The 11,055-nt window shown below is 41.3% G+C and overlaps 1 pseudogene; it reads left to right on the top strand.

The window, feature by feature from the left end:
* Positions 1–11,055, top strand: part of LOC116504799 — a 46,357-nt pseudogene that overhangs the window by 8,827 nt on the left and 26,475 nt on the right.

Below are 11,055 nucleotides of genomic sequence, written 5' to 3'. Positions count from 1 at the left end.
TTTCTATCTTCCCTCCATCATCCTTTCCTACTCTATTTCCCCTTCCTTTCTACTGCTCCTCTCTCTACAATCCACTCCTCCTTATCCTCCTCATCTTCCCCCCTTACCCTCTCTCCTATCCTTCTCTTCCCATCTTTCTTCTCCCTTCTGTTTCCCACTCCTCCTCTCATTGGTGTATTTCCACTACATGTCAATATGCTTAATATATCCTAGTTTAAAGAAAAAATAATCATAATAATAGTAATGAAAATATAAGAGAAAACAGTATACATGTGGAGTCAAATTACATTAAAATCTAACACGTATCGGCAAACCTGATATATATCCCTCCCCCCACCCTCCCCCACAACCTTCCCCCCCCCCCGACTTCCCAGAACCCATACACGGTATAGATTTTTAACAAAAACAGTCTAAAATATATTGGGAAAAAGAATAAGAAATTGATACATTGAACTTAGCTCCTCCTTGCTAAACTAACTTTAAACAATTTAAATCATTCCTGATCTTAAGCATAAGCTATCTGGAATTTCTTAGTCCTGTATCTATTTTGTATATAATCATTTCATTTTTTCCAGTCTCCTTTATATCTCTCGTTTGAGTGGTCCTTAAGATATGCAGATATTTTAGCCATCTCGGCTAAATTTGTGACTTTCAACTTCATTAACTAATGAGATAGGTCTATAGTTTTTTAGTTGAGTAATACCTTGGTCTTCTTTAGGTATCAGGGATATAAAAGCTGTCTTCCAAGATGGGGGTACCTTCCGTTTGAATCTTATTAAATAATTCCTTAAGAGGTTCTACCATTTCTAATTGTAGATTTTTATAGTAAGCCGCTGTCAAGCCATCTGTACCAGGTGCCTTTCCTGTCTTTAACTGCTTAATTACGTGCAAAATTTCCCCCGAAGTTATTGGTTGATTCAGTCTTTGCCTCTGCTCTTCTTTAACTATGGGTATTTTTTCTTTGTCCAAGTATCTCTCTATATCTAGGCCGTTAATTTTGTCACCCTTATACAGCTCTGTAAAAAATTCTCGGAAGATCTTTTGAATCTGTGGAACACTTCCTTCCCTCTATAGAGCAATTTAGCTATGTTTCAAGAATTTTGTTTTTTCCTAATCTGATAAGCTAACCATCTGCCAGATTTATTTGCATTACAAAAAGTATTATGTTTTGCATATAACAGACTAGTGGCTACCTGGTCTGAGATCAACATATTAAATTGGTCCTTTAATATGGTAATTGCTTCTTTAATCTTTATATCTCCTGGTTTTAAAGTTAGCTCTTGCTCTTCCTAATTTCATCTTCCAGTTCTGTTCGTTTTACCCCTTGTTTATGTCTATGTAATCTATTTATATTTATCAAAGCTCCTCTCATATACGCTTTACTTGCATCCCATACAATTTCCATAGGTGTGCCCTTATTCATATTAAAAACAAAGTATTCTGTTAACAATTTTTTACATTCATTAATGTATTTTTCATATCTGAATAAATTTTCATTCAATCTCCAAGACCTTCTTGCTTGTGTCACCCCTCCCAACTCCATCCAAACTGGATTATGATCTGATAAAACTCTAGCTGAAATCTTTGTCTTCTTCCTGCACTTCCTAGGTATTTTGTATTATTTTGTACTCTGCAGCTATTTCTAATTGTCCTGATATCCCGGTAATTATTCTCAGGAGGTTTGTTAATGTATCCTGGCTTTGTTATTCTAGTGACTTCCACTTTGGTTATGGGCTGTACTGGTCTTCCTAATGGAACACTTGGTGAAGTTCCCTTCCCACAGAGGTTAAAAAATCACAGAAGACAGCAGTGGCATCATCAGTTCCATATTGTTTCCTTTTTTTTTTAAATATATTTTATTCATTTTCAAATTCATTTTGCAATCACTTATATACAGGGTAAAAAAAGAAAACACAATAAAAAAGAAAACACAACTCATTCACAACCCCACCTGACACTTCCATCCTCCATACACCCCATCTACCCCCTCCAACTTTCCTTTCTCCCTCTAACACTCCCCTCCTACTTCCCTTTCCCCTCAAACCTTCTCCCCTTACTCCCAACACGCCCTCCTTTCATTTCCCCTTACTCCTTCCTTACTCCTCCCTCTTCTTTCCCTCTACCTCCCTCCTTGGTGTATGTCTTTATTCAAGTATTGTTTAATCTGATAAACCAAGGAAAAAAAATATAAAGAAAGAAAAGAAAAAGAAAAAAAAACAAAAAAAGAAAAAAGAAAAACAACCGTATATAAGTACATTCTTGTTCTTATTGAGACTATGTTAACACCCACCCACCCACCCCCCCTAAATCCCCATCCCTAATCCCCCCGACTTCCCAGGGCCCACACCTGGCACTGCCTTCTGTCTAAAGTATCTTGTGTACATATGGATTAAAAATAAAAGTAATATATTAAAGGAAAGAAAAACAAAAAAAAAGAGAGAAAAGAAAAGAGAAAAGAGAAAAAAGAAAAGGGGAAAAAAAGGAAAAAAAACCTCTTTTGTGTTGAGCTCAGCCCCCCATCTTTATCTATGCTTAAATAGTATAAGTCATTCTATCTATATTTTATTCTTGTCTCTTACTTCTTTGTTATTTACCCCAACCTCCTGTAGACTCTCCCGTTCGTCTTCCTTAACCTTGTATTCAGATAAACATTTGTACAGATTTGTGTAGGCATCAATATGCAGTCTAGCCAAAAATAGTCCCTTCCGGTAAAATTTAAGCAACGTGGCTCATGCCACATATTCAAATATTACTTTACAAAAGAATAATCAAACTTTCCCTTCTAATAAAATTTAAACAGCATAAATAATCTTTCTTAACCTCATTTTAAAACAGTAATTCAAAATAATCTAACCAAACTTTCCCTTCTTAGTAAAGTTTAAGCAGCGTGAATCAAGTATTACTTTACACAAAAATCAGTTTACGTTCTATCTTAAGATAATCCCAACCGGCTTTCTCTTCTAATAGGATTTAAACAACGTAAATCATTCCGCATGCATTTTACCCTCATCCCTTGCTTGTCTAATATTTACCACTATCAAGTTTATGCAGACATTAGTTTAAGATCTAGCTCAAAGTAATTTCACACAACTTTCCCTTCTAATAAGAATTAAATAACATGGATCATTCCACATATTCAAATAATACTTTCAACAAAAGTCAGTTAACCTAACAGAATTTAAACCACATAAATCATTCCGCATTCATTACAATCAATATCACCCCACCAATAAGCTCCGCTTTTTCTACCAGGGAGAGGTCGCAAACCCCCATTCAGTCCACGACTTTGGCAAATATTTTAAAATGTCTAAATCCTCGATCTCCGCTTTTCTGCTTCTCCGAGGAAGGAAAGGCTACCCCCTCCATCTTGCAGCCACGCGGCCTGCCGCTTGCCTTCTTCTTCCGCTTGTCTCTCCTCTTTTCCAAGTAAATCAGGAAGTCCCGCCTTCAAAGTGTTGTAATAGAAATCTCGAGCCTCCGAAACAGAGTTAAGATGAAATCTTTGATTCTCAAATGTGACCGTAATGCCGGCTGGGGCCTCCCATCTGTATTGAATCTGTTGATTCCTAAGCTCTTTAGTTAAAAAGGCGTAGTCTCTTCTTGCTCTCAACATCTGGAAAGGTATTTCTTTAAAGACAATCAAGTCCTGATTATCAACTCGCAGACTGTTATTATGAAACTTTTGCATAATCGCGTTTCTAGATTCTTTTGTGGAGAAATATATAATTATGTCCCTCGGGAGCTGTCGCTGTTCCGCTACCAACGAGTTCTGGCGATAGATTTTCCGAATCTGCCAATCAAAGTTAAGTCCCGGGCTTCCCACCGCATGGCTGAAGGCTTCAACAAAGGTCTGTTTCAGATTCTCTCGCACCTTTTCACGGAGTCCTCTAACTCTTATTGCAAATGCCTTCCTATTAAAATTTATCATCACAAGCTGTTCTTCGGTGTCTCTAATTTTTTGTTGTAATATTTGAATATTAGTAGTCAAATTAAAATTAGCCTCCTCCAAGCTTTCCAATTTATTCTCTATTTCAGCAGAATAATCTGACAGGGCAGACACGGCTGCAAACGTATTCGCCTTCATTTGGTCAATTTTAACCTTTAAATCATCATATAACTCCAATACAAATTCCTTAATTTCTTGTTTAAAATCACTAAGCATTTGAGAGAAAGATTCCTGTGTTAAAAATTCTCCAGTAGAGGGCATAGGAGACAAGGGCTGTGACTCCAATATAAATTCTTTAGATTCTTTAGGCACATTTGTAGAGAGACGCTTCGATTTTGACCTGGGTGCCATAATAAATAAACAAATAAACAGCGCTTTCGCTCCCCTCTGTTTCCCAAAAAAAAAAGAGTTTATTTTGTTAAGGAGCGGTCTGCAGGAAGATAAAACCAGCTAAGTAAATCCGCTATCAGTCATCAACGGAGAGAAATCGCCATTTTGAAGTCCGTTTAGACAAAGAAGTCTCTAAGACAAATGGTGCTGGTATTTAAGATAGTAATAAAAGCATAAATCTCACAGGAGTGGGACCCGCCCGTATTAATCCTGGCTTGAGACAACTTTGCTTTGTCCTGGGGGGGGGGGCTCGCCTGTCTGGGGCTGCAAAAAAAAGCAGCTGAGAAGAACTGGCTGGAGATAAAAGCTCCGCTCCCGCTGGATCTAATCTCTGTCCACAGCCGAAAAAAAAGAGAAAGGCTGTGGATTACGAATAGACCCTAGCACACAGAGCTACTCCCTGCCCCTTTCTTAGCCAAAAAGGGGTGATATCTATGATCTTATTTAGATATACAGACCAGATCTCTGAGAGGAGCTCGGTTGAGCCCTCCTCGGCAACAGGCCACGCCCCCCGGAAAGAGTTCCATATTGTTTCCAATTGAAAGTTAGCAACCCCCTTTAGAAGAATGAAATATGTTAGGAAATATTAAAAAGGCAGAATATTATATTTTCCCTAGGGGGGAAACATGTTTATAAAGAAAGATTCTCAAAGCCTCAGCTCTCTGCCCCCAGGAGAAACAAAGGACCAACTTTTAGAAATGCATATTTGGTAATCCATTCAAGACAGGAATAAAACCCCAAGGAAGTCAGCATCTAGGATTAATTACATTTGCTAAACAAGATTAAAAACCCCAAATCATTGCCGGCCTTTGTGAGACCAACTACCGTATTTTTCAAAGTATAAGAAGCACCTTTTTCCCCTCAAAAAAGAGGATGAAAATATGGGTACATCATACACTGCATACAGCCTCTGGAAACCCCACCCCTTTTGCAAAAATGGCCATGCATAGTCTTTAGGAGGCTTCCACAGTGCTGCTGGGGGCTGGAGAGAGGAAAAATGAGCAAAAACGGGCCATTTTTTGCCTCTTTTTGTTCCCCCCCCAGCCCCCAGGAGCACTCTACAACCCTCCTAAAGGCTATGCATGCTCCCCACTTTTTTTTTTTTTTTTTACAAAAAATGGGCCTGTTTTCGCAAAAAAACGGCCATTTTTGGGAGGTCTGCAGAGTGCAATTCTTTTTTTAAAAAAAATGCCTCTTCAAAATCTTGATGCGTCTTATACACCAGTGCGTCTTGTACTCCGAAAAATATGGTAATTAAAATCAAATAACAAAATACACAAAACAAGCCTCCAAATTTCAGCCTGGAAGCAGAGAAGCAACTGGGCTGAAGCATCTCAGCTGCTGATGCTGCAGGTTCCTTCCCTCCCCGAATTTAAGCCCACTGGGGCTGCACGCTGGGAAACTGGTGGCTGCGATTTTCCTTCTGGTGGAAAGATTGAAAAAGTCTCTTTTAAATTAAGGTTGATTCTTTGGGAATGTCTTCCCTCCAGAGGTTGTGGGTGCTGCCATCGCTGGAGGGTTTTCAGGGGAGATTGAACAGCCGTTTGTTGCTTGTACTGATATGCTGTGCTTGATTTTTGTCAAACATGTCACTGTACATTACGGCCGAACATCTCCACTTTGGTCTGGTCTGTGCAAAGGACAGTGTTCCAGAAGTCCTGTGGTTTGTCCAGGTGCAACTTTGCAAATCTCAGCCATGTTCCTATGACCTTTTTAGAGAGAAGAGCAACCCTTCCAAACGAATCAGAGTTGTTCAGTTTTTTTCTATTTGCACTGTCATGAATCTTGATATTTAACATGCTAACTGAAGCCTGTAGAGTCTGTTATATAACCTTTTTTAAAAAAAATTGCTCTGGCCATTGCATCATCTGGCCTTGGGATGGATTTTCTTGGATGTCCACACCTGGGAAGATTGGCAACGATCACATTTTTCAGAGTATAAGACACACCAAGGTTTTGAAAGGGCTAATTAAAAAAAAGTAGGTAGGTAGATAGAGTTAGAGAGAGGGAGGGAGAGAGTTGGTAGGTAGGTAGGTAGATGGCGTGAGAGAGCGAAATACAGTAGGTAGGGAGAGAGATTGCGTGTGTAGGTAAGTAGAGGGATAGAGAGAGAGTAATAGAAAGAGAAATTTAGTAGATAGGTAGGGAGAGAGAGGTACTTAGATAGAGGGATAAAGAGAGAGAAATACAGTAGGTAGGTAGGGAGAGTGTAGGTAGGTAGGTAGACGGATAGAGAGAAATAGAAAGAGAGAGAAATACAGTAAATAGGGAGAAAGGGTAGGTAGGTAGGTAGGTAGGTAGGTAGGTAGGTAGGTAGGTAGGTAGGTAGGTAGATAGGTAGGTAGGTAGAGGGATAAAGAGAGAGAAATACAGTAGATAGATAGGGAGAGAGGTAGGTAGATAGAGAGAGAGAGAGAGAGAGAGAGAAATACAATAGGTAGGTAGGGAGAGAGTGTGTGTAGGTAGGTAGTAGCCAAGTGTATTTATCCATGTGCTGGAGAAGGAAACAGCTGACAATCTGCAGCACTTGATCAATGTAATTTTCATCAATCGGTTAAAGAGCTTTTGGAAAAGAAAAAAAAAGTTTTTGCACAATGCAAACCTCCCCAAAACAGTCCATTTTTCACGAACATGAGCCCATGTTCAAACAAAAGATAAGGACAGCCTTGGGGGGGGGGGGGCCTTGCAGAGTGCTCCGTGGTGGCAAAAACGAGCAAAACAATGGCTCGTTTTTCACGAAAACGGGCCCATGTTTTGTCAAAAAAAACTGCATACATAGCCTTATAGAGTGCTGCTGGAGGGGGAGCAAAAATGGGCCATTTTTTGCTTATTTCTGCCCTCCCCAGCCCCCAAGAGCTCTCTGAAAGCTTCCACGACGGTATGCATGGCCATTTTGGTGAAGGGGCGGGGCTTCAGAAGGCAAAAAAGTGCTATATGATGCTGATGATGCTGATGATCAATTGATAGGTCAGAGTTTGCAGCAGCAATCACATCAATTGATCAAGGGCACTTTATTAGCAGCACTTGGCTGTCACTGTGGCGCTCCATCATTGGAGGCTTTTCAAAAGACACAAGAGAGTGACTTCTCTGAAACGGTATAGGGCAGTGATGGCTAACCTTTTTTAGCTCCCATGCCAAAAGCGGGGGTAGAGCAGTGGGGATCATGTGCGGGCGTGCCCACACCCATAATTCAATGCGCGGAACATCCCCACGCATGTGCAGGCAACCAGCAAACCACCCATCGCTTTTGGCACAGTTTTTTCTCCCTCCCCAGGGTCCAGAGGCTTTCTAGGAGCCTGGGGAGGGTGAAAACAGCCTCCCCCCTCCCGGAGGCCCTCCGGAGGCTTCAGGAGCTTCCCTGAAGCCTCCAGAGGGTGAAAAGGGAACTATGGGGAACCCGGAAGTTTCGGAATGATGACTTCCGGGTTCCCCATGGGTCCGATGAAGCCTCCAGGGGGCTAAAAGGGATCTACGGACAAACTGGAAGTCACTTCTGGTTTGCTCATAGGGGCAGTTTTTGCCCTCTGGAGCCTTCAGGGAAGCCTCCTGAAGGTCCCTGAATGCTCCGGAGGGTGAAAAATGGTCCTACGGGGAACCTGGAAGTTCAGGAAATGGGAACTTCCAGTTTGTTCATAGCTCCGATTTTCAACCACTGGAACCTTCAGGAGGCTTCCCTGAAGCCTCGGGAGGCCAAAAACCGGCCCTACAAGCAAATCAGAAGTGGCAATCACATGTATATGGTCTCCTGCTTTAGCAGGGCTTGGATTAGAAAACCTCCAAGGTCCCTTCCAATTCTGTTATTCTCTATACCATAGAAATCAAAGAGGGTGTAGTTTCTTTTTCACTGGACTGTATTTGAAAACAACCCTTTGCGCTGCTAAGAATTCATTGATTGACCCAGTCAACAAGCGAATTTCATCATTGAATGGATCTGGGTAGTCTTCCATGTGTCAAATGAATAATGATTAATGTAAAATTATTGTAGCTTTGTGGCATGTTTGCTTTTTCATTGTAACATAAGCTTTTTTCTTTTTTTCTCATCTTCTGCAACCATTTTATGCATAATTATACACTTTAATTTGAATCCTATAGACAAAGAGGATGGCAATATGAGCACGCTGAACAATTGAGGAAAACAAGCAACATTGAAAAGGAAAACAAATCAGTCCAGAAATCAAATGTTTTCCACTTCCTCCAGAAAAACACACAATTCTTCACCTTCCGGGTAAGAGAGAAAAAAGAGAAAATAAAGAAGAGATTTCTATCTGGAGAAAGTAGAGTATGCAAAACTCAAGTATATGTTACATGAAAAGTCAAGGGTGATTATTGTTCTTTTGAGCCAAAAACGGAAATATCTAGAAGTTACTAGGCAGAAAGTGGGGCAAGCCTCACTCTGGAAGGAAGAATATCACCACTAAATCAAAGCAGCACTAAACAAGGGATCTTCCATAATTTTGATCTCCCCAGGAATATGAGTTGTGGAAAAGCTCCATTGACGTGCCTGTTGTGCGAAAGATACAACTTGCAACTCATAGCTGATTATGCCTGAGAGGAATCCAAACTGGAGAAAACTGGAGAATGTGGCAAAACCTTTGGTCAGAACAACTCTGTTGTGATTCAGGGAAGGATCCACATAAGAAAAAAAACCCTTCAAGTGCTCCCAATGCAGTAAATTTTTTAGCGAGCATGGCAACATGGACTCATACCAAGATGAAACCCTTTGAATGTCCTGATTGTGGGAAAAGTTTCAGTACCAATTCGACCCTGGTTCAACACCGGAGGATTCACACGGGAGAGAAACTATTTCAATGTCCTGATTGTGGGAAATTTTTCAGTCAAAATTCCAAACTCGTGAGACACCAGAGAACTCACACAGGAGAAAAACCCTTTGAATGTCCTCATTGCGGAAAAAGTTTCAGTCGGAACTCTTTCCTTGTGGCACATGAGAGAACAGGAGAAAAACCCTTCGAATGTTCTGATTGTGGGAAAAGTTTCAGTCAGAACTCCACCCTGGTGAAACACCAGAGAACTCACACCGGAGAAAAACCCTTTAAATGTTCTGATTGCGGAAAAAGTTTCAGTCAGAATTCCAACCTGGTGACACACCAGAAAACTCACACAGGAGAGAAACCATATGAGTGTCCAGAATGTGGGAAAGATCTCAGTAGTATGACTAGCCTTCTAAATCATATGCTTATACACACAGGGGAGAAACCATTTGAGTGTCCTGACTGTGGGAAATGTTTCAGTCAGAATTCCCAACTGATTACACATCAGAGTGCTCACACAAGAGAGAAACCGTTTGAATGTCCTGATTGTGGGAAAAGCTTCACTCAGAATTCCAGCCTGGTGACACACCAGTGGATTCACACAGGAGAAAAACCCTTTGAATGTCCTAATTGCGGAAAAAGTTTCAGTCAGAACTCCAGCCTGGTGGCACACCAGAGAACTCACACAGGAGAAAAACCCTTTCAATGTTCTGATTGTGGAAAAAGTTTCAGTCAGAATTCCACCCTGGTGACACACCAAAGAACTCACACAGAAGAGAAACCATATGATTGTCCAGACTGTGGGAAATATCTCAGTAGTGTGACTAGCCTTCTAAATCATATGCTTTTACACACTGGAGAGAAACTCTTTGAATGTCCTGATTGTGGGAAACGTTACAGTCAGAATTCAAACCTAGTGACACACCAGACAACTCACACAGGAGAAAAACCTTTTGAATGTTCTGATTGTCAGAAAAGTTTCAGTACCAATTCCAGCCTGGTGTCACACCAGAGAGAAACCATTTGAATATCCTAATTACAGAAAAAGTTTCAGTCAGAATTCCAGCCTGGTGACACACCAGAGAACTCACACAGGAGAGAAACCATATGAGTGTCCAGACTGTGGGAAATATGTCAGTAGTATGACTAGCCTTCTAAATCATATGCTTATACCCACTGGAGAGAAATCCTTTGAATGTCCTGAATGTGGGAAATGTTTCAGTCAAAATTTCAGACTTCTGAGGTTTTTTGTCTTTCAATTTGCCAGAGAGTTCTTTATGGATCCAGTAGAGGGCACTTTAAGTCCTGAGTGGTGATCATCTGAATCGGTTTCACTTTCTCCCATGGAAGAGGAGGGTTCCTTCTCCTGGCCTGGAGAAAGGACATCAACACCTTCCACGCTTTCCAGGGCAGTTTCACAGCGTCTCCCTAGTTGCCAGCCAGGTTCCTCCCTACCAGCCAGGGTCAGTTTTGGGAGATGTCTAGCGTAGCAGTTGGGTTCCCAATGCCCCTCCTTTCCTTCTTTTGGTGCCTCCTCAGACCTCCCCCGCATGTGCACCAACAGCTCACAAAACTCCTGTGTGTACTCAGCCTCAGGCCTCCCCTCCTGGGTTAAGGGTTTCATCCTGCTTTTCGCCTTTTGATTTAGGGGGGGTCATCAAAACGTTTCCTCAAGGCAGTCATAAACCCCTTGTAACCCCTCAGCAGGGGGAATGATCATTATGCAAGGCTACCATCCAGGCAGCCGCTTTTCTTTCCAAAGCCATAGTAACACTTCTCACTTTGGCAACTTCCGATGAAAAACCTCCCCAAACTCCTGCATGTAATTCCAAACTTGTAAAAAAAAACCCAGTTCTTTGGGATCTCCTCTGTACTTCACTCCAAGTGGAGGAATCTGAGGCAGGACGGTTGGCCTTGACCAGGTCCAAACATCGTCCAATAACATGATCA

The sequence above is a fragment of the Thamnophis elegans genome, chromosome 2 (genome assembly GCF_009769535.1).
Source record: "Thamnophis elegans isolate rThaEle1 chromosome 2, rThaEle1.pri, whole genome shotgun sequence".
Taxonomy (NCBI): domain Eukaryota; kingdom Metazoa; phylum Chordata; class Lepidosauria; order Squamata; family Colubridae; genus Thamnophis; species Thamnophis elegans.
The sequence above is the reverse complement of the archived record's forward strand: the minus strand, read 5'-3'. Positions and strand labels throughout refer to the sequence as shown.